We start from the raw sequence: 27,884 nt of genomic DNA, 5'->3' as shown, positions 1-27,884 counted from the left end.
TTTACAAATATAGATTTTACATTATATTACATTTTTGGGGTTATTTCTTAAAATTTACAACTATAGAAAATGTATCTATATATAGAAATATATTCACTAAAAAATACAAAGGTTATAGATACGTGATAGTTAGGTTCACATTTTACATGCACAAAACAATACAAATTCAGCAGTTATAGTTAGTGTTATCTCAAGTAACTTTATTTGGTGCCATAACATAACTATAACTCGCGGTCACGCCATGTCAAGTTTTTTTAATCAACAATTTTACAGCAAATGTTGCACTGATATTTTCAGTGATGTCATAGAAGATATCATGAGTGATCTATTATGTAGGAAATCAGCAGTGCATGCCGAGAGCACTGAAAAAAATCAAGTATTTTGCCAATATTTCTACATCCCAATATTTTTGTATCCCAATATTTTTTTCCGATATTTCTGTATCTTGATACTTACAAATCAACATTTTTTCTAAATACCCCAGTTGTCAAGGTATTTATGAATGTTCTGCAAGCACGCTTCCCTTAACTAGGCCATAAGCTCCAGCCATATCCCCATAACTCTGACATAACCCAAACAGCAGGGTTCTATATGCTGCAATGCAGTGCCCTTTGTGCTCATGGGTACCCTGGTGCTGATGGCCACACAACAGTGCCTAATTTGAAAATAATTGGAGCCCTCATCTGACGGCTCATAGCTAGGGTTGCTGAATACAAAGCCTGCCTACCCTTGATTTCACATCATTACGACGTATTACACCACCCTACACTTCCTGTCTCTTTGCCTCACCTAGCAGGTTATTTTCCATTCCTCATTTGTCCCAATGTCACTGTTTCCTATCTTTCACTTCCTTCTTTCTTCCTCTTCTCTTTTCTTTCTCCTTGCTCTAGGTTAAAGGCTGATAATGAAAAATAAGTCCCATTCCCAAAAATATGTGCTGGCGCCTACCACCTGTAACCACCACCACAAAAAAACACTACCCTCCACCATACTTGAGGGTAGATTTGAGGCTTTTATTGAGATTGATGGGTTTGAAATCAATATTGCTCAGATTTGGGCCCAAGCAAACAAGTGATCTCACAAATCCAGAACAATTTTACACTGATCTACAGATACCCCGACAAGCCTTGGCTGATTGCTGCGCCAATACCCATTTGTCATTTAACTAGAAATACATGTCACTCATAACCTAGAAATACACAAGGCCATTGTTTTCGAGTTTCTTTCTTAAAGTGATCCATAGCTACACCATTTTAGGAGTTATGGCTGATGGAAAAATGAATTTGTTTCCAAAATGGAGGGGTATAGGCTGGAGAACCGTAGGTACAATTAATACACCGGGTGGCCGGGGTGGAGGGTGGTTCAGTAGGAAATGCAGAGCTGTGCTTACTTCTTTTGACAAAGGCCTATGCTGCCCAAAAAGCACTAGCAATGGTCAATGGTGCTCCCACTTCAATGCCAAGTCAAGTCAAGAAGAGGCATGATGATTTTGAAAGATGGCTGCGAAGGAAGCTATCAGGGCTTAAATACTGTACTCTGCAAACAGAGGCAATTGCGGCTCCATTCAGTTAAAAATAAGGAAAATAGTGCCCTGTGTGCCTAGCTAGTTGAGATTGTTCACAGAATGGTTCACTGTTCGCCCTGCTACATACAGAGATAATGGGGAACAAAGCTAGAACTGGGGCAGAAAATGGTGAAAAACCAAAATATTAGCTAAGGGCCAGCTTTAGAGTTGGTGCTGACTGGTGTAGCAATCTTTGTAGACTCCCTCCAATGACCGTCTTCTTCACTGATTTCCTCACTACCCACCAATGGTGCCCCTCATCTCTCCTTCTCTCACATGTATGCATTTGATAACACTACTCATCTTAATGTAGACTGTCAGAGCGCTTTGAACCACAAAAATATTAGATAGAGGCAATGAGTCATACAGGTGTGTAAATCAATGTACTGGAAATGTTACTTAAGTCTGTGAGACTATGAGGGGTACCAGTGACATGTCATCCATACTGGTAGGAAGTATATGCTGAGAGTGTTTGGTGTGGAGGAACAAATGGGCAGATTAACCCCTCCCCTGCTGGTGACGGAACCGCTCCGTCATCAGACACGGCCGCGCTGTGCTAATGACGGAGTGGTTCCGTCACGGCCCGCTCGCAGCGCCTGCGCGGCAGCGATTCCGCGCCTGCGCTGAGCGTTCCATTGAGCGGGCGGGGCCGTGACGGAACCGCTCCGTCATGAGCACAGCGCAACCGCGTCTCGTGACGGAGCGGCTCCGTCACAAGCGCCGGAGCGCCGCGCGGACCCCCACCCCCTTAGCGCTGCGGCGGAATTGCCGCCGCAGCGAAGGGGTTAACTAAGTTTTTATGATGTGCAGTAACGAAAGTTGCTGTGCTGCATTGTATGAAAAGAAGAGAGCAAAATCTACTATGCTATGATGCTGTTGTTCTCTACTCTTGTGCCGGTGTACCCCAGGCTGCCTTGCGCCAATGCACACACGTGACCATAGTGCATGGGTGGGTGTGATATCAAGGCATAGGTTTTATACTGGAAGTGTACCTTTCCAGCACAAAATTCTATGCTTTAACAAATTTTAACACTTTACTACTTTGGCCCTCATTACAAGTTCAGGGCTAAACTCCGCTCCATGTGCGTCATGTTTTTGTACAGTGATCGAAACTACGAGTTGTATGATAATCATCACAGCCTAGCAGTTTTCCCCTCATAAATCCAACATTTCAACCTGCTGAAATTTATCGGGGAAAAAGGTCCAGGAAAAAGGCAAAACGTACAGAATGGTGTGTAAAAAAACGATTTCCTTGCTTCCTTGTTGTTGAAAACTCGGAATAAGAGGCATTTACCACATGTTGTAAATACCGCATCCTAGGGTAATGGTATTTGTCGTGTGTGGTAAATACCTCACCCTATGTTGATAAACTTGTAGTGAGGCCCTTTGTATGTGTGCAAAGTTGGAAAGGTTTGGAAAAAATACATCTTTTCTTCAACTTAAGGCTCGAGGAGATGTGCTTTTTGAAGACAAATACCTTTCTATCAAAGTTTGTAGAAAGGGATTAGAGTGTATGGGAACGTTCATGTATCAACAATGGTGTGCCTCCTTGACATAAAATAGCACATACTTTGTGTTACCCTAAGGCTATTGTTTCATGCAATTAAGGATCAATGATGGAACGTAAGCCCCAAAACAACACCGCACCAGGTCTTGGAAGAAACGTTTGGTAAATCCGCCCCATAAACTCAATATTTGAAGCTAAACACAATGATTGGGGTGTCATACTATTAATATTGTTTTACTTGCCAAATGAACCCTTTTTAGTAACCTTAGAATAACAAAGGATTGAGAAGAAAAAAATAAGGTTCTAAACCTATGCCTTTCAATTTGTATGTAGCGCATTGATGCCAGTTCATAGCTCAATGTGCCTTTTTAGAACAATGGTAACTTATGGGCTCACAGTAACAAAATTATCTCTGTGACATAAGCAATAACTCACTCAGCTATCTATATGAAATGCTGATCTGCGATCTGCATGTCACACATTGTTCTTTGCAGTGGAAACATGAACCCTCTATACTACTTTTTCATGAGTCAAAACTGTGACTAGATGAATGGCAGGTCTCATGCCTTTGTAGTTATCCCTGAACAATGTTGTGAACACAAAGAGCTCTGCAGGCTGCTCTTATCTTGGTTTTAGCCTGTCATGCAGATGGGCTCCCTTGAACTTGGTGCTGGGCTGCACCAACCTGCCATTTTTCTATGTTGCACAATAATTCCATGGGCAGGGGTGGGAAGCTAATGTGCTCAGGTGAGTCCAACCTGAAGTGCACAATGAAAATAACATATTCAAGATGAGAAAACAAGAGATATAAGAACAATGAATTGTTATCCAGCCCAAGTGCCTTCCCTTCTTAATAAGATAAAAAAAGAGGACACCTTAGATGCAAGTGACACTGCACGGGAAGGCACAGCACTCAAAGGACCTATGAAAAGTGAATACAACATGCAGAGATGTTGCACGTGCTGCATGCACAGTAGTGAACCAATAGCGTGTTTGTTTAAGGGATTGCTAAACTGTAGCTTCTCGTTTGCTCTCTTACCCTAGATTATAGGGGATACCTGCTTCTTGATCAGAGAGGGGGACGGTGTCCTTTGTAGTCATACACAAGTGAGATCAGGGTTCAAAAGGTTAAAAACAGTCGGCATATGCAATACATACAATGCAAATCCTAGTTGCCAGGTTTCGAGGAGTTTTGTGGAAGACTAGCTGTGTTCACAAATCAGCCTGTAAAAGAAAAGAATCATGAGACTAAATAGCTCTAACTCATAGGGGGCCTATATGCTGCTCATACCCACTGGTATATCAGTTTGAGAAGGAAAGCAAAACTAATCTTCCTGTGTTAGTCCTCACGGGTTGGTAAATGTGTGATTCCAGATAATCCCTCTGTATCCAGCCCGCACAATTCTTACCATAACACAGATTATAGTTGAGAACAATCATAATATGAGAAGCCTGATAATACACTGCTAGAAGCAGAAATAAATTGTCTTTTGTCAAATCATTCTCACTGCGGGTAGCCCGTTACCTTGTTAACACTCTCTGTGCAATGATCTGATCAGAGCATAGGTATATCAGTTGAAAATAGCCCTTGAGATATTAGATTGTGCAGGCAACCACTCATAACATTTAGAGCTATACTGATGAAAGCATGGTGTGTGACATCCACGTCAAGTATGCCGCCAAACACACAGATACACAACACTCCATTTTCGTATTTGTAGAGGATGCCTCCATTTATTTCATTCACTACACTGACGGTTAAGCCAATGCACAAGTAACGATGCACGGTATGGCTTTTTCTCCATATGGCAGACCCCCCAGGGGACTTACATCGTCGAAAGGCCCACCGTGCCGGTAAACCTGCTTGGAACCTATTCTCCGCCACTGGCACACATGCCGGTTGAGGGCAGCTCTTTTTAGGTCGAGCCTGTAGCAGCGCACATGCGCTGGTCTGGCGAGACTTTTGCAAGGGGCTTTGAAAAGCTCACAACAAGCTCGTGAGTGTGGTTTTGTTTTCGTCATAGGCTATTTGGCTTTGCGTGCGTCTTTCTAAGAACGACGCGATACAAAAGGAGATGATGGACGGAGCGCCTGAACAAATCAAACACTCACCTCAAGTCAACTGATCTGGGTTTAATCCATCACCATTCTTTAGTTCACTCAGCCACCCCAGTTCAAACATGGCTATATGCAAATCAGTCTGACCCTGTGCCTTATGGGAACAGTCCAGCCCGAACTGCCAAGCCATGTCTTCCCTGGACCGGAAACAAGCATCCTGGGACCGGTTCATAATCCTCATCAGCCAGGCTATCTTGAATCCAGTGGCCAAGTGAACAAGAGACTCACTTGGCCACTGGATTCAAGATAGCATGGCTGATGAGGATTATGAATCCGAAACCGGTCCCAGGATGCTTGTTTCCGGTCCATGGAAGACATGGCTTGGCAGTTCGGGCTGGACTGTTCCCATGAGGCACAGGGTCAGACTGATTTGCATATAGCCATGTCTGAAATGGGGTGGCTGAGTGGGCTAAAGAATGGTGATGGATTAAACCCAGATCAGTTGACTGGGGGTGAGTGTTTGATTTGCTCAAACGCTCCGTCCATCATCCCCTTTTGTATCACTTTGTTTGCCCTAAGTGTGGCAGGGTATGCTCAGACGTGAGTCCCTTGCTCACTTGGCCACTGGATTCAAGATAGCCTGGCTGATGAGGATTATGAATCCGAAACCGGTCCCAGGATGCTTGTTTGCGGTCCATGGAAGACATGGCTTGGCAGTTCGGGCTGGACTGTCCCCATGAGGCACAGGGTCAGACTGATTTGCATATAGCCATGTCTGAAATGGGTTGGCTGAGTGGGCTAAAGAATGGTGATGGATTAAACCCAGATCAGTTGACTGGGGGTGAGTGTTTGATTTGCTCAAACGCTCCGTCCATCATCCCCTTTTGTATCGCTTTCTAAGAACGACAGCACGCAATTGGGCAAAGGCGGGCACATGTCCTGTCTTTGCTCCACCCACGGCCTACTGCTTGCGGTTACTCGCACTGGCCACATCTGTTTTCAATTATCGTGCACAGATGCGTGCGCGATAATGCAAAACAGATGTCTCGCTGTGGCACGTGCACCACTCGCGTGGGGCCTTACAGGCCACAGCTTGGGGAGACAGCCACTATCTGCCCTCCTAACCCCACACTCCAATCTCTTCCGCTGCTGCCTACTCCATCTTCCCCCTCCTCCTTTTCTACTTCCTCTCTGCTCTGAGAAATTCTGCTTTTATCACATTCCGCCATCTTCTTCTTCTCCAGTCGCCATTCTCTTTTTCCTCCTCCCCCATCAGCTTTTTGTATTGCTTCTCTCGTTCCCTGTCTCTGACTCATTGCTAATTCCTCAATCTTTACTGTAAATAACCAGCTCGCCTGGGCCGCATACTGCTTTCGTACTGTGAGAATAAGCAGCGCTTTGCGCTTTCCAACAACACAAGAACCCCCCAGCTCGCACCCCGTTGTCCATGGATTTTTGCACCCCCTGCCCGCAATCCGCTGTCCGTAAATTTTCACACCTCCCCTCGCCTGCACTCCGTGGATTTTTGCACCCCCTGCCCCTGCCCACACTCCGCTGTCTATGCCTTTCCGCCCCCCTCCACCCCCATTGCTAATGCTTGTTGAACCTTGTACCCTACTCTCTGGATTCAAAGGGGGTGGGGCTTGGGGGGGTGATGGCCGGTTGTCGTAATACACAGTAAATTAAATAAGTGTTTATCTGCGGTTCAGGTTATGCGCTTATTCCCCAGGATGGTCTCATCTGAACCCCCGCCCACTCCAGCCCACGTGACAGCAATAATTTCATGACTGCTGCTCCTATGGACACTCTCTGCCATGACGAGCGAACGGACCGCTTTTGCCCGAGTCCGGTCCTAAGATGCTTGTTCAGCCGGTCAGTCCCCGCTGGTGGACTTTGTGCCACTTCGCTTGTTTTTATCCCCGCTCCTCGGACTCACCCATCCTCAAGTCATGGTCTTTCAGCTGATTGGATGTCCCAGAGCCAGTCTCTGCCAATGCCAGCCTCTATTACCGAGAAGGCAGGATAATCCGCCCAACAGCCACCTTCCCAACAACATCTGGCGGCTCTGTTGTAGGACCCACTCCTGAGTCCCGAGTCCTGCCAACAGTCTGAACTCCGAGCTCCATAGCAGCTGCCTGCCCCGACCGCACCCATATATACATTCCCTCTTGTGGGTAAGAGCCCCAACACCATTACCACTGGTCAGAGAACCCCTGCTGCACCCTGAGCACCCTGAGCACCCCGGCGCCTGCTCCCCGAGACTTTTCAGAGGTTTTGGCACAGTGTACCGGAGACACATTTTGGGGACTACTGCAGCACGTACACCCCTCCTCCTGCCTGAGCACTCTTCATGTCCGTACCGAAAGACCCCCCCAGCCCTCCACCCCCCTTTGTTCTCTGCACCCCAGTAGAGCCTTTTTACCCCTACCACAGCCGAGCGGCCATGCTACACCCCGAGTTTCTCTGCTGTGGTCTGTGACACCTGGACGCAGGTTGGACACGTGCCACTCGCCCCCCCTGCACGGAAAACACCATTTCAGATTGAACACTCTGATACAGCCTGTACCCCAAAGCCTGTCAATTTATCCGGGGTGACTCCACCACACCCCTGCATCCCAGCTATACCACGAGTACCCCTGCTGCAGCGCCCCAGGATGCAGCCAGTGCACCCCCAATACAACCCAACCACGCAACAGCGCCAAGGGTACACCTGCTGCGCTGAAAACACACCAACATTATCTGAACACTCTTTTTGCACCCCGCGCACACTTGTGTTGCCTGAATACCCCCTTTTCAAACTGGGCACCTCGATGGAGTCTGAGCGCTTTACAAACTAAGCACAAAAATTTGCAACTGATTGTACACCCAACTGGGGAGAGGATGTGGTCTCACGGCTAAACTGCCCAATTCCATTACATCAGATTACAACACCAACCTTGGCCCTGGAAAACCAAGGTTCGAGCCTCAGGGTCGCGTCCACATCCTGTGCTGTGATTCTGGGCAAATCGCTTAATCTCCCCGTGCCTACCAAAACAATCATTGGCATAGCCAATAGGTTTAGCCTTTGGGACCTGGTGCATAACTAAATACTTATAAGGTCCCAAAGGCGAGACCTATTGGCTATGCCAATGCTTGTTAATTGAGAGGTAGGGGACTTTCGTCAGGGTCTACGTCTGCCTGACAGGAGGAAAGGGTCGGGCCCACACAAAAACATATCAGGAATGCTGGGAAATGTAGTCCTGGCTGATGCAGGGCTCTTGCAGTGAAGGGAAATGTAGTTTAGAGTAGCATAAATCAAAAAATTGTGATTTCCATCAAACAGAAAGCTACTCAATCCATCCACACAATAGGCAGGTGTTTCAGTCCCTGCCAGAGACCTATTAATGGATTTTTTCTTATTCTATTCCTATGTTTCTTGTTAGTTTGAAGCAAGGAGTTTCATAAATCAGGTGGAAAAAGATTGGAGTTATTTCACCAAGGAGAGGCATTCTCTCAGGATAAAAATTCACAAAACAAGGTCTAGGGTGAACCATATTGTGCAGGTAGCGGCAAGCTCTCCTGTGTGCATTGGGGCACAGGAGTTGTGTGCTACAAAATAGAGGCATGTCCTGAGACAGTTAGACCATATCCTCATGCTTCCCCACAGGACCTCATCATTGAGCCTGTGATGGTCCATCCAGAGCCTATAGAGCATCTCTGTTAATAAAGGAACAGAGGTTCAGTCACGTCTATTCCTGTTTTTGGTAATTTCGTGATGACTTACCACTCCATGTCATTTTCTCCATGGCATCTCTCTATGTAGTGTCTGGTGAGCTTAGTTGCATCTCATTTAAACCTAATGGTGCTGCGGTGTTCAGTGATGCGTGTGTATACATTCATGGTGGTCATGTCAATGTACATTAAACCACATGGGCATCGGATCATGTAAATCACATCCCTGGAGTTTCAGTTTGTCAGGGACCTCAATTTCCATCATGTTTCAAGACTTAGGCCTCATTCTTTAATCCTCCTTGTGAGCGTGCACACACTGCAATTACCACGGGGAGAATGACCAACCAGAGATGGTAAGTGCCACAGAGTTGCTTGGTCTCCTTGGGTTACAATTTGTTTAAGTCGTGTATGTACTAGCATGTCTTTGATGCTCCTTGTCCTCTTGAAAGTGTGCATTGGTTTTTCAAATGCAAGACCCCTGACTGTAATATTTTCCAATGTTTGTTGATGACATTCTGGAAAGTATTTGATAAAGTGCTAAAAGTATTCACACAGATCAATCTGTTGTTCTCTTTTTTTCATATGTGGACAGCAGCTGATCTCTGTTGTTGATAAAAGCCCTTTTCTTGGCTTGTTTATCACATGGAAGGGATATTGTTTCTCAGCCAGTTTTGCTGATAGTTTTTTGTATGTAACTTAACTCAAGAGCGTACTAATTTTGAACATTTCATGAAAACTTGTCAAACTGCGCCAAAGTGATTAACATTACAAAAAATGATTTTCCAATGGAAACTAGATCCTAACTATGGCATGTAAATATTCAAAAACACAAAAGCACAGAGCACTCACATGGTCCCATATCCGTCATTTAATCAGCAGTCGCATTTCAGCAAACAAATTCCTTTCTTAATGCTGAATTGAAATAGGGAGCAACGAAACAAACTGATCACTGATGTCATTGACCATGTCATGAGTGCTGTAATATGTGAGATCATAAGCAGTGCATTGTGGGGGTGTAAAGTATAGTTAGCTCTGGTTACTAGAACTGCAGAATGTTTATGGTTTTGTACAAGTTAAATCTGAGCCTAACTATAACGTCCCTACAACCTTTGGTTTTTCAGTGAATATATATGTATCTAGGTATAACCCTTCCCCTTGTGCTCATTGGAATTTCTGCCCCGACCTACCCTCCGGGTGTGGCAGATTGCTGTAAAAAAATCCATGAGCCCCCAGTCACTTTCACCCTACTTGAGAAATAGACTGTGAGTAACCTCTTCACTTCCCTTGCAGCCTGATGTGGTTGCCTTAAAAGAAATTCATTCACTCTGGTGCCAGAACCAGAGAGATTCCCAGCTGTTGGTGTGAGGATGTGACTACCACATTCTCTTTATACGGAGGTAGTGCAGAGGATGTTTAGGTCACATATTTTACACCGAAGGAATGAAGGAATAGATGTTTTACCAAAGTGGTTCAAACAAATCAAATTCATCTCTGGATACATACATGTATATACATAAATCCTTTGAATTCTGCCAATTGGATTACATGTTTTATTGTAAAAAATATTTTTTTAAGACTTGGAGAAGATGGAATAGTTGATAAAAGGGCTTGGGTTATATTGAAGACCATGGTGTGGGTGTGGGTGTGGGTGTCAGGTCATGGTGGATGATCAGAGTAGGTGAGGAAGGTGAGGGTAGAGCTTAGGGAGCTATTGCTGCTTCCTCCATGGTGCAGAATGGGGACTGGCAGAGTTGTGAGAAGCAGCTGTCTGTATCCTCAGGCCCAGATACACCGGTTGTAGGAGAGTAGGGTCTGCTTCCTATGGTTACCCCCACTTTTTGCTGTGATTCTCTGGTTTTTCGACTTTAGTGTGGCTGTGGTCCTGCTAATCAGGCCCACAGCCCAGCTGTTCTCTCTCTAAATTGATACCATGTACTTTAGGTACATACCAGATTGGTTACTAGGTCACCCTTGTGAGCCCCTGTATAGTGTACCATAGGTACCCAGGGCATAGGTGCACCCTAGGCCTACCAGGGGCTGCAGCATGTATTGTGCCACCCCTGGCGAGCCTTCCAAACTGACACCACAGGTCTCTTCTTACAGCCTGGGTAAGGTGGTGTAATCACCCCTTATTTAGATATAGTGTACATATATCTATATACCTATATAGAAAAATATGAACCTATAAGCCACTCCTATGGCAGACCTCGATAATCCTGGAGGTAGAGTGCTTGGTTTTATGTGAGAGGGTGCCCTAGCATGAGCTGAGCCCCTCTGCAGCTTTTGGAACCATCTCCTTATAGCTGTTCTATAATATAGCCATACCATATTCTCTTAAGTGCATTATAATCCTCGCGGTTAATGCTAACTTTGGTTTGGCTTTATCAAAATATGTCGTGTAAGGTGTCAAACACTTTGGAATACTACCCCCCCCCGCCAGTCCTGACGGCGGGGGTAGCATTCCACCCTTCTAGAGGGAGAAGACATGTAGTTACTGGTTTACCTGGTTAAAGTTAAACAGAGCCCCAGCATCACAAAATGGATGCTGCTGCCACAGTCACGAATCTGCCTTCCTGCTGCTGGACGTAACTGCGGCAGGGGAGGCTTGGACAATAGGTTTCCTGTCCAGGGAGGTGCTGGCACCTCCCCAGACAGGCTTTAGTGTTTTGGGGCAGGGAGGGTTGCATTCAGTGAATGCTTTTCAGACACTGCCTGGAGCACACTAGGTGCTCCATGCATTTCCCAGTTCAAACCGGTTGCTGGGGTGCACAGCCCCAGCTCTGGCACAAAACTGGACAAAGGGGAGGGGGTGTAACCACCCCTCCCCAGGTCCACCCATAGGAGGGACCTTAGAGTTAGTGCAACCCCTAAACTTACTATAAGTATAGAATGCCAGTCCCTAAGCCTTCAGATTACCCTGGACGAAACTCTGCAACATATCCTGGACCTTCGACATTTCATATCGACTGGAAGATGGAAGAAATCTCCCTTGTGGTCAAGGAGTGACCACCCTGTCCAAACAGGCACCAACAGCATCTTTGCCGGTCTGCATTTTCAAGGCTCCCACCGGATCCCAAAGAATCTGTGACACAAGACACAGACTTCCAGACATCTCTGCAACTGACCTGCACTCCCAGCAAAGCTGAGACCTGTGGCGGACACGAGAGACATGGGACGGGAACTCCTGGACAACCTTGTATTTTGCTACCTGCACCTACTTCCCGAGGTATCCTGAAGTTGTGAATTGGGGTGCTTGAAGCCCCAGACCGGAGCACTTTTTGCATCGAAGCTCAGAGGCCCACACTCCACAAGCGTCCTGTGGGCCTGTTTTGTGCATTTCCACTTGACGTGTCTTCATGGTTTCTAGTTTATTGGCTAGTGAGCCCCCAAGAAGACCAATCCTTGATGTAACTTGTTTTCCTGGTTGCTCCAGGCTTGCTTCAACTTTCCTGCAAAGGAAAAGTTCCTCAGACCTTGCTGGTTTGCACCAAAGGCAATCTTGACATCCTGCATGGGTTGCATTTGCCAAGGCTTGTTGGGTTCAATCCGGATACTGACACTGCAGTCAACTATATCCGTTGTGGAACAGCTCGAATCCAGCTCCTGGTTGTCGTCAACACCTCCTGGACCTCGTGGCTGAAGAGACAAACTTTACCTTCTCACCTGAAATCACCCGACATCCAGTGGCATCTTCCTATCACCATCCTGGTCACTGGCTAGTGACCCAGACTCTGTCTCCTCTGCTTTCAGGTTCTTCACATCTCTGATCCACCCTTGGATCCACCCGGACACTTTTCCTCTGGTCGCCTACAGCACTTCTTCGCAGCTCTCCATTGGAATCAACGACAAAATTTGACATGAAAAGACACCTATGCACCCGGCTTCCCTGGGTGAGGTAACACGAATACTCCGGTGATTCCGTGGGTATTGACTCTCCAAGTGTCCTAGTCTAAAAGGGTTCCATCTTAGTTCACCTCCTTGTACCCTTAATCTTTAAAATTGTAACTTGTTAGTTTTCCATAGGAAGTCAATGGTAACCCGCGGCTGTGTTTAGACACTGCACCCATCTCCCGTGGGCCTCCTACATCCTAACTTTTGGTTGATCTGAGTAGCCCCAGCGATTCCACAGGCCCCAAGCCTGCTTTCTAACTCTCACGTGGTTCTTATACCACTATTTTAGTATATGGTTTGTGAGGACCCTAGGGCATAACGTATACTGTGCAACTTATCGTATGCTAATTAAGTTCCTTGTATTGTACTTTTATCTCTGACCTCATAAAGAGTGCAGAGGGGTTGTGTTTAGAATAAATACATATATATTTGATATATACCTTATGTGGTGTGCTTTCATTTGGTACTCAAGAGATTATAAATGATAAAATAACTTGCTTAACTCGTCTCCAAGTCTTAGCCTGAAGGCTGCTCTCCACAGATACCACGAGGATAGCTTTCTATAAGATTGACTTTATAACCTACCATCAATAGGGGTCGATTGAACTGGTGCAATAGTGGACATCATATACCAGCCCAACTTCTCAAACCGGGCAAGTTGGAATACCCTGAAGTGATATACCTCCACTGGGCCTTAATGTAGTGCCTGTGAATTGATGCTCCATTACTATGAAATTACCTACAATGACTTCCAAGTCAACCTGCAGAACTATATATCCAAAATTGGTACACCTACGGTCTTTCAGCAAATTACTCATCCCTTCCCTTTCTCTGGCTGTGTTTCCTGAATAACTTAAGAAGTTACCATGCACCCACTGTCTATTCACATAGCTATTTCAGAAGCACATTTTTCATGCTACATTTTCAGGCCTGGAAGAGTCAATGGGACACTGTGGGACATTTATGGGTTTGGCTGTATTTAACGGATGCGTTAAATACCTCAGCTGCACTTAAACCTGCCGAAATTTAACTGGGGCAATTGCATGGTATTTCCCATATCATGCGGATTTTGGTGCATTAAACACCAAAATCTGCATGTTATTCCCCACAAACTCGTGAAAGGTGTTTTTTATCACACACGATAACTAAGGTCCCCCGTGGTACCGTTATTTATTATGTGGAATAAATAACACCTAATATCGTAATCAGGTCCTCTGAAAGTTTGCCTGTGCTTTAGCACATTGCCTGTAATGTATTACCTGTGGCATAAACCTATATAAGGAATACCCTGCACAAGTTCAAGCACCCTGAACAACCATATAGTACAGGGTACAGTCTCCTGATTAACGCTTTTCATCAGTTACACTCCTGACAAGATGGATTTTTGGAAAGTACTCTGAGATTACCACTTGACCATCACCTATGGCATAATTGCATACTTACCATCATATTTTTAGCAGCACTAATGTTTTTATGGATTCACAACTGGCACAGGAACAACGCCTAGCATTATGGCCCAACACAGAATTTTGAAGCGATGCTATTTTTCGTGTCACTTCATATTATCTTTGTTTATTTTATGTAGGAGGGTACTCTTTTTCAGATCGAAGGGTACTCTTATCTGCATCTCTTATCTGAGCATTCATTTCATTTTTGCATCTTAAACAATGCATGTGCTACTGTTTTGGAGACATATTTCTTCTGTTACGGTAAATAGCATTGCTTTTTAGCGAAATGTCAAAATGTTACCTTTAAGTGCGGAGTTTGCGATTACTTAATCTAAGTATTTCTTAAGCCCGCGTAGCGTTTTACAGAGGGTAGAGCTCGTGTTTGGAGACTGTGAAAATATTTGCAAGGCAATATTTTGTTTCTCAGTACTGCACTGCGTGTTTCATGTATTCAATGGTTTTATTTTTCGAGTTTCACTGAGCCATTCTACACTGCTATTTTTGCATCCCTAGACTTGGAGCATGATTCAGAAACATCAGAAAAGACAACCTCCTGTGCCACCCCCCCCCCACGCCTCCTCATTCCAGGTCACATTCTTTGGCACATTGCATTCGATAATAAGCCCCTAATGGAAATATTGTATTATATTAATTAAAAAGCAAAAACTACGCTCTCTGGCTGTCTGCCACTTGGCTAACACAGGCCCAAACCTTTTTGAAAATGAATACTGCAGTCCCAAATAAATGGTACTGAATAGCAGACGTACTGGATCAGGGTCAAAACCGATTTGCAAATCGCTGGGTCCAAACTTAGGTGCAATAGTGGGCAAAAAAACAATGGGTTGGAATGCTATCCTGAGCGATTGCCTGTGGTTAGACTAATTGCAAGCATTCATTCAATCATATTTTGGGAGGTTTTTTTTGTAGGTTAAAAAGGAAAACATTGTTATTTTCTCTTTGCACGTGTGCTGCATTTTGGGGAACACGTGCAAAAAGGATGTGGCTTCCAATTATATTTTTGTGCAGGAAGCTACCCCGGCCCGCACAAAAACTGCCCTGACCATAATGCAGATGTCCTGGCACTGTGGTGCAAGGGTGACTACGTGGGTGCTAGGCAGCCCAGAGAGTGCCAGAGCAGGAAGCGAGCAGAACCGTGCCATTTCTTTGAAAATATTAAGCAATTCGACTCTCCCTTTTAAACAACACAGCATACCAACTTCACTTGCTGTGCTGCATTGCGTGAAATGCTTGTAAATCTGGGCCTGTGTCTGTCCTGGATGCTGCAGAAGCCGGGCTAAGGCCCATGGCTTGGGTAAGGGCTAAAGCCCTTTTTGCCCAGTGGGTGCTGCGTGCTTCTGAACATGTTTGGGTATTTGGGCTGTTCTTACCTTTTAGCATAGCTTATATGGGTAACGGATGTATGACGTTACAACGCATGATTTTACCACGCATGCTGTTACAACGCAAGTATTACAACGCAAACCTTTACAATGCATAGCGCTTTGGGGTGCTGGATAGTGAATAGTTGAGTTTACTATTCCAACTCCAGTCCCCGTGGACACTAGGGAAGGTGTTGGATAGTAAATTAAATCTATTCCCTATCCTAGAGCGCCCCCCAGCGCAATGCGTTGTAATGGTTTTCGTTGTAAAACCTGCGTTGTAAAAGCACTGCGTTGTAAAAGTTTAGTTGTAAAGGATGTTTCCCATGGGGGACAGGTAGCGGTACATGACACATCGATTTTGAGGCAACGCTAGAGTCATCAAAATAGTCTTTGCATGCAAAAGGTGATCGCCATTGCCATTTGCACTAATGTGCACCACCATATGTTGCTTGAGCCCGAGAGCAGCATAACGTAAACCTGGTCTATAATTGCTTTTGAAGGCAATTAGACAATAAAAATGCATTCTCTAGGATCCTTCTCCAAGATAAGTTCCTACATTATTCTTAGATGAGTGTCAAATGAAAGATGATTACAATCCAACACTTCATTATGATCTTAATGTCATGCATATGGCATATTGTGAGGGTAATTTCTTACATTCTCCATTCAAACCTGTAAGTCCTTGAAAAAGGTATAGTTATGTTGGTAGAATTTGACCTTTACCCCTCATTCTTTCAGTTTAATCAAGACACAGAACAACTCCAACCATGATCTCGAGTGCGAGCCATTGCTAAGAGGAGGTGTAAATCAATGCTTAATTTGAACCTGTGGGTTTCACTGCCCGCATCAGCATGTATTTATTGTCAGTAAGTCTGCCACATGATGGCCATTTTTGTCTAACATTAAAAATGACTGGTAGCTGCCACACAAGCCATTCTTATATCTATGGGGTCCTGGAATCGCCTGATTTGTCACCCTTGTTGGAGTGTGATCATTAGTAGTTGGGTTGGTACTGTCATTGGCAACGCTGGCAGGGGCAATGGGTGTGGCAAGCTGCAGTGGCCTCCTGCCAAGGGCCCTGGCGCAAATTGTTTACAAATTAAGCACTGGTGCAAATGACCAATAATTATGAAATATTCTGCCACTTTTGTTAAAAACAATCATTTAGGAGAGCCCTGGCCCTAAAGTTTTACAAATCAAGCACTGGTGTAAATGACTAATAATTATGAAATATTCTGCCACTTGAGTTAGACACAGTCATCAGTAGAGCCTGCAGCATGCAGTCTTCCATAGGTTCCAAAACCACTTATTGAAGCGTATTGCTACAAGACTGCACTACTATGGAAACGTGGGCCATTTTTTAGCTACTAATTAACTAGCGGGGGGCACTTTTATTTTGATGCCAGGGTCTACTTTCTCTCCCAGTCCAACCCTACTTTTAGAATGAGCCTTATGGCTATAAGGGAATGGATTGTACTTGCTTCGATTTAGCACTAGCATAAGTTAGGAGATCAGTGAAAATTACACTGATTCAGATGAGAGCTCAAATGTCAGTGCTAAACCGTAAAAATACTACAAAAAAGGTGTGAGTGATGGTTACGCATGACACTGTCCTTTTCTTACCTCCAATGTAAAACTGTGAGCAAAACTTACATAATGCCCTCTTCTAACATTATTTGCACAAAGGTGTTTTTGCGCCTGTAATTAACAATTAGCACATTGGTCTACGTTACAGTGTCTATGTTGCTCTTCAATTTTAGCTTTTTATATGCATAATTAATTGTAAAAGCATACATGATGCATTTTTGCAGTTTGGACATGCTTGGCATGGTAAAAGGCCAGTAATAAAATTGCAAATAAGGCATGATCCTTTCGATTTGTACTAATTGTACATGACAATTTCCTGAATAGCTCAATTTTATTCCCATTTTAGATATTTTAAGGCCAATTTACAACAGCGTGTATGGCTACGTAAATGAGTACTACAGAAGTATCACTCCGCATACTCTAACATGACATTGTAAATACTTAGGCCCCGTAGTTTTCAGTGTCAAAAGACTAGTTACACAGAATGGCCACCATTCTGAAAAATTTGAGTGGGCCTACAATTTGCATTATTTACTTCATGTTTCATATATCACAACTAGGGAAAACTATTGTGTTCACAGTTCACCTGGAAGACGCCTGTCAACCTCTGCACTCGGGCCGCGCAAAGTTAGCATATGTTTTGACAAAGTTATACAGGTAATTGCAATTATTATTATTATTTTTTTCATTTATATTCTTGCCCTATGGACTCGCCAAGTTTCTGTCTTTTCCTCGGAACTCTTTCATTAAACGTTAATGTGTGCTGAAGAAGAGTTACAAAGTTGCATCTGTCATTCTACAGAAACTAAAATGTTGGAGTGAGAAGAACTTCCCAGGATGGCGTGTAATGCGTTTCTGTAATGAAACAGCAACCCGTGTAATTTGATCCAATGCGAATCTAATGTGAATGATGTGCTTGCTCAGTGCAATCCCATATTGACAATCTATCTTTAGAAGTCCCCCCTACATGACCGTGGGTGCCTCCATCCGCACAATCAAAGACTGTTTACCTGTTTGTTCTTCCCAGGAATGACAAAAAAGAAAAGTCCCAGAGAAGTAAGATGCATAGGGGATGTCCGGGTATAATGCAACTGGTATGGAATTCCCAGGTAATACATCTTACTTAAAAACACAGGAACAGTAGGCAATTTGTAAGTTGTTAATTGTTCTGCCATTAGAAAAAGGCATGGATTTCGAATGTGACAACAGCTGCAATACACGTGTAGCAAAATATATAACAGCAGGTGTCGGATGTCCAGTTAATGTTAACTACACCGATGCCATACATTTCTGAGCTGGTTTCAGATAATTTTGCACCACTTACAACGGAGTGTGTAGTTTTTTAGACGTCAGCCAGTGCAAAAAAACAACACTAGGACTGACCTATCAAATACAAAAATGACATGTTTTACCAGCTGGCCAATGGAATTTGTTGAAGGCTGGCTTAAACTTGCCTGGCACGAGTGTCACATTATTCAGTATTGGTGCAAAATGTCACAAGGCTGGCACACAGGTATGATCTGGCCACTAAAGTGCGGTGGGATGCTTGTGGGTGGCCTGCGTAGGATTCAAACATGTATTTGCCCAGCGATCGTTGTGGACCAGACCTCAATAAAATGTGCAGTTATCTTTCCATCTGCCTCCATTTGAGGCGTCCAATGAAGTCTGAGTGTCAGACTGAAATGGGCATGCCACAATGACGAGTTCCCTAAACTACATGCATAATAGGAGACACGGTCTATCCAATGTTTATGATAAATGTGATCAGTGGCATTCCTGGAATATCTGCGCAAGCAAATGACCTGAGCTAACCAAATTTCTTATTTAAATGGCAAAAAAAACTGCGGTTCCTAGCCTGTTTGGTCTGAAATAGTCAGCACTGAAAGAGTAAACAGTGAAAGTAACTGATTAGTGGTGGCTAGCATGCCCATAAAAATGAAAAGCAGTGACAGGTGAATTGGGTATTAGTAAAAACCAAATAAGCAGAAAAAACAACTGTTTGTGAATTATACGGTGAAAGTAATACTGCAGACTCCAGCAACAATGTTAAAAGGGAGTACAAAATACTTTTCACCAACCGCATTGGAAACATTAATGAGAAAGGGTGTCGGGCAAATCTAAAGAGGCAGTCAGTGTCCTGGTGTAGATAAGTACTAATCGCATCGAGTGGGCACACATATTGCTTAAAGGCAGCAGGGTACATTACTCAACTTGCTTCAAGTGAGAAGCAGGATGTTCAGTTGCTCTCACTATTTAAAACCCATCACTTTGAATTCTGGTCCCTGTAGTCAGTCCTATCATATTAATATAACAATTATACTACATGTGGAAGCCTGCTAGGCCTCATGTCTGATATCAGACAACTGGCGTAGCAAGGGAACCAAAGAACCTATTGCAATCAAGGAAATTGGGGGTTCATCCTATGGTTTATAAGTAAAAACAGCCAATAATTGGGGGTGAAGTGGGCCCCCTACACATTTGGGCACTTGTATCGCTGCTCACGCTGCAATAACGATGCCCCGCCTTTGGATGGAAACCGGCCACAGCTCCAGAGTTCCTGCACTTTCTTCTTCAAGTACTCTGCATAACCATAGAGACACCTTGGAGCAGTGTCCTGCTCATACCTGAAGCTGAACTGTCCTGATGCGGCCCAGGACCCTTCGAAAAAGAAACTGAGAATTACATAAAACAAGATGACTCCCTGCAGGAAGGAGCTGAGGCAATGCACTAGAAGTTAAAGACAGAGGCTCATTTCCAGAAGCAAAGAGATGAGGTTCCACTAAACTGCCCAAGTACAGCAAGCTTAGAAACCACTTCTGCGTCAGTGCTTAATTTATAAAGAAAGTGGTACAAAAGGGGGTGGTGATGGACGGAGCATCTGAACCAATCCCTTGCTCACTTTGCCACTGGATTCAAGCAAGCCTGGCTGAAGACGGCTGTAATGCCAGAAACCGGTCCTAGGAAGCTTGTTTCCGGTCCAGGGAAGGCATGGCTTGGCAGTTCGGGCTGGACTGTTCCCATGAGGCACCGGGTCAGACTGATTTGCATATAGCCATGTCTGAACTGGGGTGGCAGAGTGGGTTAAAGAACGGTGATGGATTAAACCCAGATCTGTTGACTGGGTGTGAGTGTTTGATTGGTTCAGATGCTCCGTCCATCACCACCCCCTTTTGTACCGCTTAATTTATAAAGAAAGCATTGGCAAAGCCAATAGGTCTTGCCTATGCAAGGGCTATTGACTTTGACTTTGACAATGTGTTTTAGCCATGTTGTAAACCAGCGTGGTTGCTGTTCAGTATGGCTAAAAGTTAGTGGCGTAGAGGAGAGTCTTGGAGTGTCATTGGGTGGCGCGGAGTGGCATAGAGTGCCATAGATGCAGTTGTGTACAGTGGAGTAGAGTGTTGTGGCGTAGAGTCGAACAGAATGGCATAGAGTGGAGAAACCACAGAGTAGAACAGAGTGTCATACAACGGAGTGGCATAGTGGAGTGGAGTGGCATAGAGTGTTGTGAACTGGAGTACAGCAGAGTAGAGTAGAGTAGAGTAGAGTAGAGTAGAGTAGAGTAGAGTAGAGTAGAGTAGAGTAGAGTAGAGTAGAGTAGAAAAGAGTAGAATATAGTAGAGTGGAGTGTTGTGCAGTGCCGTTGAGTGTCGTGGGGTGGCGTGGAGTGGTGTAGAGATGCATAGAGTGGGGTGGAGTGTCGTGGAGTGGAGTGAGTAACGTGTCGTAGGTTGGAGTATAGTGGAGAGATGTAGAGTGGGGTGGTGCTGAGTGGAGTGTTATGGAGGATCATAGCGTATAGCAGAGTGGCACAGAGTGGAGTAAAATGCTGAGGAGTGGAGTGGCATGTTGCAGAGTAAAGTGGAGTAGATTGTGGTAGAGTGGATTAGCATAGACTGGAGTAGAGTGTTGTAGAGTGGAGTGGCATAGAGTGGGGGGAGTGGAGTGGTATAGAGTTGAGTGTTGTAGAATAGAGTGCTGTAGATTGGAGTCGAGTGAAATGTCACAGAGTTGAGTATTGTGTTGTAAAGTGGAGTGTCATAGTGTGGAGTAGAGTGGAGTCAAAAAACACAGGGAAGGAAGGGTCGAAGGGATATTTAGAGACCTGCCCAGGATACTATCCCCTCACGAACTAATATTAATAACAAGAAAACCTGGGGGTCTAACTAAGAGCTCATGAGAACTCAAAATAAAAAGAAGAAAAAGAGACTTAAAACTCCTTACGAAGTGAGTCAGGACATACAATCCTGTTTAGTCTCTATAAACAAGGAAATCGCAGAAAACCCAGAAAGCAGAAACTCAAGTGATTGTTGGTGAGACTCATAGACAAACATTGGATTCCCATCAAAGTCTTGTCATGATCAATGTTTTCACTTGGTCATCCAGAGTGGGATGGTATGTCTCTTGATCATTGAGACCTTTTCCATTGCCCACACGAAGTTGGGTCACGCCCACAATCACTTCATAACCATGGGTATATAATGTTGATGGGACCATGTGCAGTGCAAAATAAGGAACAAGTGGTGGCTTAAAATAGGGTAAAGCTGGGGGTCACGTAACTAGTTACGCGACCCCCAGCTCAATGATCAAGAGACATACCATCAATTATCAAGAGACATACCATCCCACTCTGGATGACCAAGTGAGAACATTGATCATGACAAGACTTTGATGGGAATCCAATGTTTGTCTATGAGTCTCACCAACAATCACTTGCGTTTCTGCTTTCTGGGTTTTCTGCAATTTCCTTGTTTATAGAGACTAAACAGGATTGTATGTCCTGACTCACTTCGTAAGGAGTTTTAAGTCTCTTTTTCTTCTTTTTCTTTTGAGTTCTCATGAGCTCTTAGTTAGACCCCCAGGTTTTATTGTTATTAAAAAAAGTGTAGAGTGGAGTGACATAGAGCGGCGTAAAGTTAACTCCTGTAGTGGAGTAATGTGTCTTAGAGTAGAGTGGAGTAAAGTGGCATGATGTGGAGTAGAGGGGGTTGTGTAGATTGTTACAGAGTTGAGTAGAGTGGAGTAGCATAGAGATATATCGTAAAGTGGAGTACGGTATTATGGAGTGGAGTAGAGTGATGTAAAGTAGAGTGGAGTAGAGTGTTGTAGAATGGAGTGTTGTGGAGTTTCATAGAGTGCAGGACCATGCAGGGTTGTTGCATAGAGTGAAGGGGTGTAGAGTGGAGGGTCGCAGAGTGAAGTGGCATACAAAGGAGTGGCATAGAGTAGAGGGGAGTGGTGTAGAGTGGAGTGGCGTGTCATAGAAAGGAGTGGTGTGTCATAGAGTGGCATGTCTTCGAGTGGAGGGGCATAGAGTGCCGTGGAATAGAGTTGAGGGATATGGAGAGGAATGTTGTACAATGGAGTGGAGTGTTGTAGTGTGGAGTGCCATGGGTTGGAGTAGAGTGTCATAGAGTTTCATAGAGTTGAGGGGCATAGAGTGGAGTGTCTTAGAGTGGAGTGTTATCGAGTGGACTGTTGGAGATTTGACTGTAGTAGAGTAGAATGGAGTTTCCTAGAGTGGCGTGGAGTGGAGTGGCATAGGGTAGAGTGCAATGGCATAGAGTAGAGTGGAGTAGCGTGTCGTACAGTAGAGTGGATTGGTGTGCCGTAGAGTGGCATTAAGTAAAGTGTCTTAGACTGGAGGGGCTAGAGTGTAGTGGCATGTTGTAGAGCAGAATGGAGTGGCATATTGAAGATTGAGTGTTGTGATAGAGTGGAGAGCTGTGTCGAAGAGTGGGAGCATAGAGTGGAGTGACGTGGAGTTCGTAGAGTGGAGCGGAGTGTCGCAGAGTGGAGTGACATGTTGGAGAGTGGAGTGGAGTGGAGTGTCGCAGAATGGAGTGGTGTGTTGTTGAGAGTCATAGAGTGTCGTAGAGTGGAGTACAGTGGAGTGGCATTATTGCATCTAAATACCAGGTCACTCATATAAAGCTAACAATATAATAAATGTGTTGACAAAATTAAAAGAAAGCCTCAATACATTGTCCAGAAAGACACTGGGTCTGATTCAGAAATGCATTGGACTGATATTGTGTGACTTACTCTTTCAGCGTTCTTGGCATACTCCTAAATTCTAGATATTTTCTAGGCCTCTCACTATGAGTGGCCCTCTATTTTGATAAAATAATTATTGCATGGATATTATCTGACACCGGCATATTAGCATTTTATCGAACGTGATAATTACAGCATATTGTGAGTTTTGGGGAAATTAGAATTGTAATGCTTTTGCACCAAAACCTGCATGACCTGCAGAAATGTAACGAATTGTACGATTTTTAATGCACCTGGTAATTACATGGTAAACACCATATACATCTGATCACAATTTAATAATCCACATTTGTAAAGCTCGAACATATCACCCATGAAGGTTTCAAGGCACTGGGTACCATCAAGAAGATTAAGTGAGCTATTACCCAGAGTCACATGATGAGGAGCTGAGCAGAGCTACCGATCGAACCATGGACCCCCCCCTCCTCCCCTCCAGAATCAGCTCTCAGGCCGCTGCACCACACCTCGCCCTTGTAATGATGGCCTAGGAGTAATAACACAGGAGTACTACAAGAGTAAGCCACAGCTAACTCTTTGTGAATAGGGCCTGACATCTCTACAGACTCAAGGCAACCAGACAATTGCTGACCCATCGGTTGTGGGTGCAGCTACATTTTATGATCTTAAAACCAATGAATAAACAAATTATATCACACTTGCTAAAGCTTCCGCTGTATAATAGTTGGAGGTGCCTTAAAAGTCGAAAACGTAAAATCATGAATTAAAAAAAAGGAAGACTTTATTAAAAACACGCATAGGGGGTTGCCTCCAGTGTGGTACATCTGTAAGAAATGCTTCCTAAAACGTGGTTTCAGCAACCATCCGCCGTACACAGCGGCACATCAAAGGCAGGCTTCGGAATGCGAATGGCTACGGATAGAGAAAGACCATGGAATTCAGTCTCCTCACCTACAACATCTGAAAGAAATACCGGCTCGAAAGCAGCTTTACCTTGTACTAGCGAACATCAAAGACTTGAAAGCTAGAATGCGAGAGGCTGTGCTACCAGCATGCCTATGTCTAAGAACTCTCAAAGATGCGGGTCTTATGTATGTAATACCACTAATAGTAATGTGGGCCCTTTGGGAGTCATTGCAGCTTTAACAACAAACCAGGCTCTGATTTCTAACAAATCTGGAAAGAATATTCAATGTTTCTATAGTAACATGATGTTACTAACGCTTATTTCATGACGATACCGCGCATAAATGTGTCAACTATGCTCCTGGCATATGCGGTGGGGGCGTGGGGCCCGCAGCTCCTAAATTCCTAACCGCAGGGCCAACTTAAGGCTTTCACCTTCATATGTCAATAAACTGATGTGCGTCGTTCGACAGGGCTACACTAATAGCTGTAATCTTCAGCGTATTCAAAACGCCAAAAGCAGAGAAAGTGTCATTCTTTTCATTCTTCCAGTCAAGAAGATACACAGCAAATCATGTGATAGCTCAACTAACAATAAATCTCAAAACAAAAGCAGCAGCACCTAGCTGTTCCCAGCAGAACCGGGAGAGTACATTGTTGATTTTAATTCAGACACTACTTGCAGTGCGGGAGTATTACTGATCGTCTTTAAGGCTGAGACAGCGAAGCCTTCCTTAAAACCTGGCTGTGCATTTGCATAGGTGTCAAACAGTACCGGAAGCAAAAAAAAAGAAAAAAAATATTAGGGCAGGTAACGGACTTGCTGTGACTTGCAAAGGAAAAGTGCCGTAAGGTTGTGTCAGAGAAGGGAGGAAGGCAGGGGAATGGGAAATAGGAAATACTCGGTGAAAAGCAAACAGGAAACAGTTTGTGTTGTCCCAGGGGTAAAGGGTGGGTGGCACGGGCGGCTGAGCGTCACTAGAAGGCAAGTTCCCACGGCACACTGCGAAGGAACCAGGGGGTGCCCCGTGCCTTGCTTTCCCTGACTTTCCCGGATTCTTTCGCGAAGACGTGCCTCTCCCGCAGCGTGTGGCGCATTCTGCATAAATAGGCAAATGCGCATCACTACAAGTGACTACAAACAGTCCCGGCTGCAGCCGGACACCGGAGCGGAGTCCACGAGGCTCCAAGACGCTCATTGTGCCACAAGGCGACACCCCTCCCCCAAACAGCCTCCCCCGCCTCTCCCACAAAGAACAATGTGCACCGATGCCGTCACCTCAGTATTTTGGAATTAGAAAGTACTCTCAGCCCAGTGCCCGCTACAGGGCATGTCTGGAGTTCATGCCAGTTAGGAAAATCCCACCCCGGCCCCTCGAATGGCTATTACGGACTGCATTTCCTGCTAGGAATGGGAAACATCCCGCTGGCACGGGAGTTTGTCCCGAAAAAACAACTATTCTCGGATACGCTCCAGAGCAGAAATCGTGTGAATTCTTGCATGCCAGTAGAGAGGATGCGGGCTGGGCTCCCTGCAGGCGTCACAGCAGCTGAACCCGGGGGCTGCATTTAAAGAGAGGAGAATCACAGCTCGACCTGTCACACATCCCCTTTGCAAGGGGTGGTGGTATCATTGCCCCCGTGTGCCTCCCTCCCCAGCGCCCGTTACCTTCCTGCGCCGCCTGGGACTCTCCTGTCCTCTTTCTCCCACCTCGAGCTCCTCCTGGCAGTATTATATCCTGCTGCTCTTCTGCAGCCCTTCTCAGTTGTTCCCTCAGATTCCCACAGACCCCAGGGGGGCTGGGAAACGGCAGCACCTCCAAGGGGCAGGAGCCTACAGAAAGGGTGGTGGGGCAAGGAGGAGGCGCATGCGCAGTCCGCTGAGCTCCTGACACTTCTTCAAAGCACGGAGAGCCCCAGGCAGAGGAGAGAGAGGATTACCACGAAGAGCCGAAGTAAACTTTGCCCTATAGACAGACACCTGTTCGGGCGCATTGTGTGTCACTCTCAAAGGATACCGCCGGCGAGCGGAGGCCACAGATCGCTGAAGGAATCCATGGGACCCGCCCACAACACGAGTTGTTTGCTGTCTGTTTACAGATTCACAAACTGGGGCGTCCGTTCTAAAGTTCAATCAAGGAAAGAACAATAAACAAGCTAAACGGAAATATCACATGATTTATGTGAGCTGGCACCGTTTTAAGAGTGAAAAGTAATGCATCGGTTGTGAGTTTGCACAGGACTTTAAGTGGGATGAGAAAACTGATGGGGTCTCTCAAATGGGCGTGGCTGATGTAATTAGGGCATGGCTTAAAAAGAAAGCTAACAAGCATTGGAAATGCAATAGGTCTCGCAGCATTAGAGTTAGTGCTTTTAGAATTGTTTATGGGTTTTTTTGTAAATCTTTAGCATTTTTGTTTCCTGTAGCCAATGCTAAAGAATTACAAATAAAAAAAGCCATAAACAATTCTAAAAGCTCTAACTCAAATGCTCCGAGACCTATTGCACTGTGTGAGGGTGAGGGGTTGAGGGTGAGTGAGGGTGAGGGTGGGTGAGGGTGAGTGAGGGTGAGTGAGGGTGAGTGAGGGTGAGTGAGGGTGAGTGAGGGTGAGTGAGGGTGAGTGAGGGGTTGAGGGTGAGTGAGGGGTTGAGGGTGAGTGAGGGTGAGGGTGAGTGAGGGTGAGGGTGAGTGAGGGTGAGTGTGAGTTAGGGTGAGGGGTTGAGGGTGGGTGAGGGTGAGGGGTTGAGGGTGAGTGAGGATGAGTGAGGGTGAGTGAGGGGTTGAGGGTGAGTGAGGGTGAGTGAGGGTGAGTGAGGGTGAGTGAGGGTGAGTGAGGGTGAGTGAGGGAGGGTGAGTGAGGGAGGGTGAGTGAGGGAGGGTGAGGGAGGGTGAGGGAGGGTGAGTGAGGGTGAGTGAGGGTGAGTGAGGGTGAGTGAGAGTGAGTGAGAGTGAGGGTGGTTGAGGGTGAGTGAGTGAGGGTGAGGGGTTGAGGGTGAGGGGTTGAGGGTGAGGGGTTGAGGGTGAGGGGTTGAGGGTGAGGGGTTGAGGGTGAGTGAGTGAGGGTGAGGGGTTGAGGGTGAGTGAGTGAGGGTGAGGGTGAGTGAGGGTGAGGGGTTGAGGGGGAGGGGTTGAGGGTGGGTGAGGGGTTGAGGGTGAGGGGTTGAGGGTGAGTGAGGGGTTGAGGGTGAGTGAGGGGTTGAGGGGGAGGGGTTGAGGGGGAGGGGTCGAGGGGGAGGGGTTGAGGGTGAGTGAGTGAGAGTGAGGGGTTGAGGGTGAGTGAGGGTGAGGGGTTGAGGGTGGGTGAGTGAGGGTGAGGGTTTGAGGGTGAGGGTTTGAGGGTGAGGGGTTGAGGGTGAGGGAGTGAGGGTGAGGGGTTGAGGGTGAGGGGTTGAGGGTGAGTGAGGTGGAGGGTGGTTGAGTGAGGATGAGTGAGAGTGAGGGTTAGTGAGAGGGTGAGGGATTGAGGGTGAGTGAGTGAGGGTGAGGGGTTGAGGGTGAGTGAGGGTGAGGGAGGGTGAGGGGTTGAGGGTGAGTGAGGGTGAGTGAGGATGAGTGAGGATGAGTGAGGATGAGTGAGAGTGAGGGTGAGTGAGGGGTTGAGGGTGAGGGGTTGAGGGTGAGGGTGAGTGAGGGGTTGAGGGTGAGTGAGGGTGAGGGTGAGGGGTTGAGGGGGAGGGGTTGAGGGGGAGGGGTTGAGGGTGAGTGAGGGTGAGTGAGTGAGGGTGAGGGGTTGAGGGTGAGTGAGTGAGGGTGAGGGGTTGAGGGTAGGTGAGTGAGGGTGAGGGTTTGAGGGTGAGGGGTGTCCCCAAACAGA

General features: G+C 45.7%; 1 protein-coding gene across 1 annotated transcript in view; it reads right to left on the bottom strand.

Annotated features, from left to right (window-relative positions):
- Positions 1 to 25,977, bottom strand: part of RIN2 (Ras and Rab interactor 2) — a 1,094,313-nt gene extending 1,068,336 nt beyond the window's left edge. Inside the window, exon 1 of the mRNA XM_078648965.1 lies at positions 25,739 to 25,977. The gene's annotated coding sequence lies outside the window, so the exon portion shown is untranslated. The remainder of the gene's footprint in view (positions 1 to 25,738) is intronic.
- Positions 25,978 to 27,884: the final 1,907 nt, after the last annotated feature.

Source organism: Lissotriton helveticus, chromosome 6 (genome assembly GCF_964261635.1).
Source record: "Lissotriton helveticus chromosome 6, aLisHel1.1, whole genome shotgun sequence".
In the NCBI taxonomy this organism is placed as follows: Eukaryota; Metazoa; Chordata; class Amphibia; order Caudata; family Salamandridae; genus Lissotriton; species Lissotriton helveticus.
This window is presented reverse-complemented; position numbering and strand designations above follow the sequence as displayed.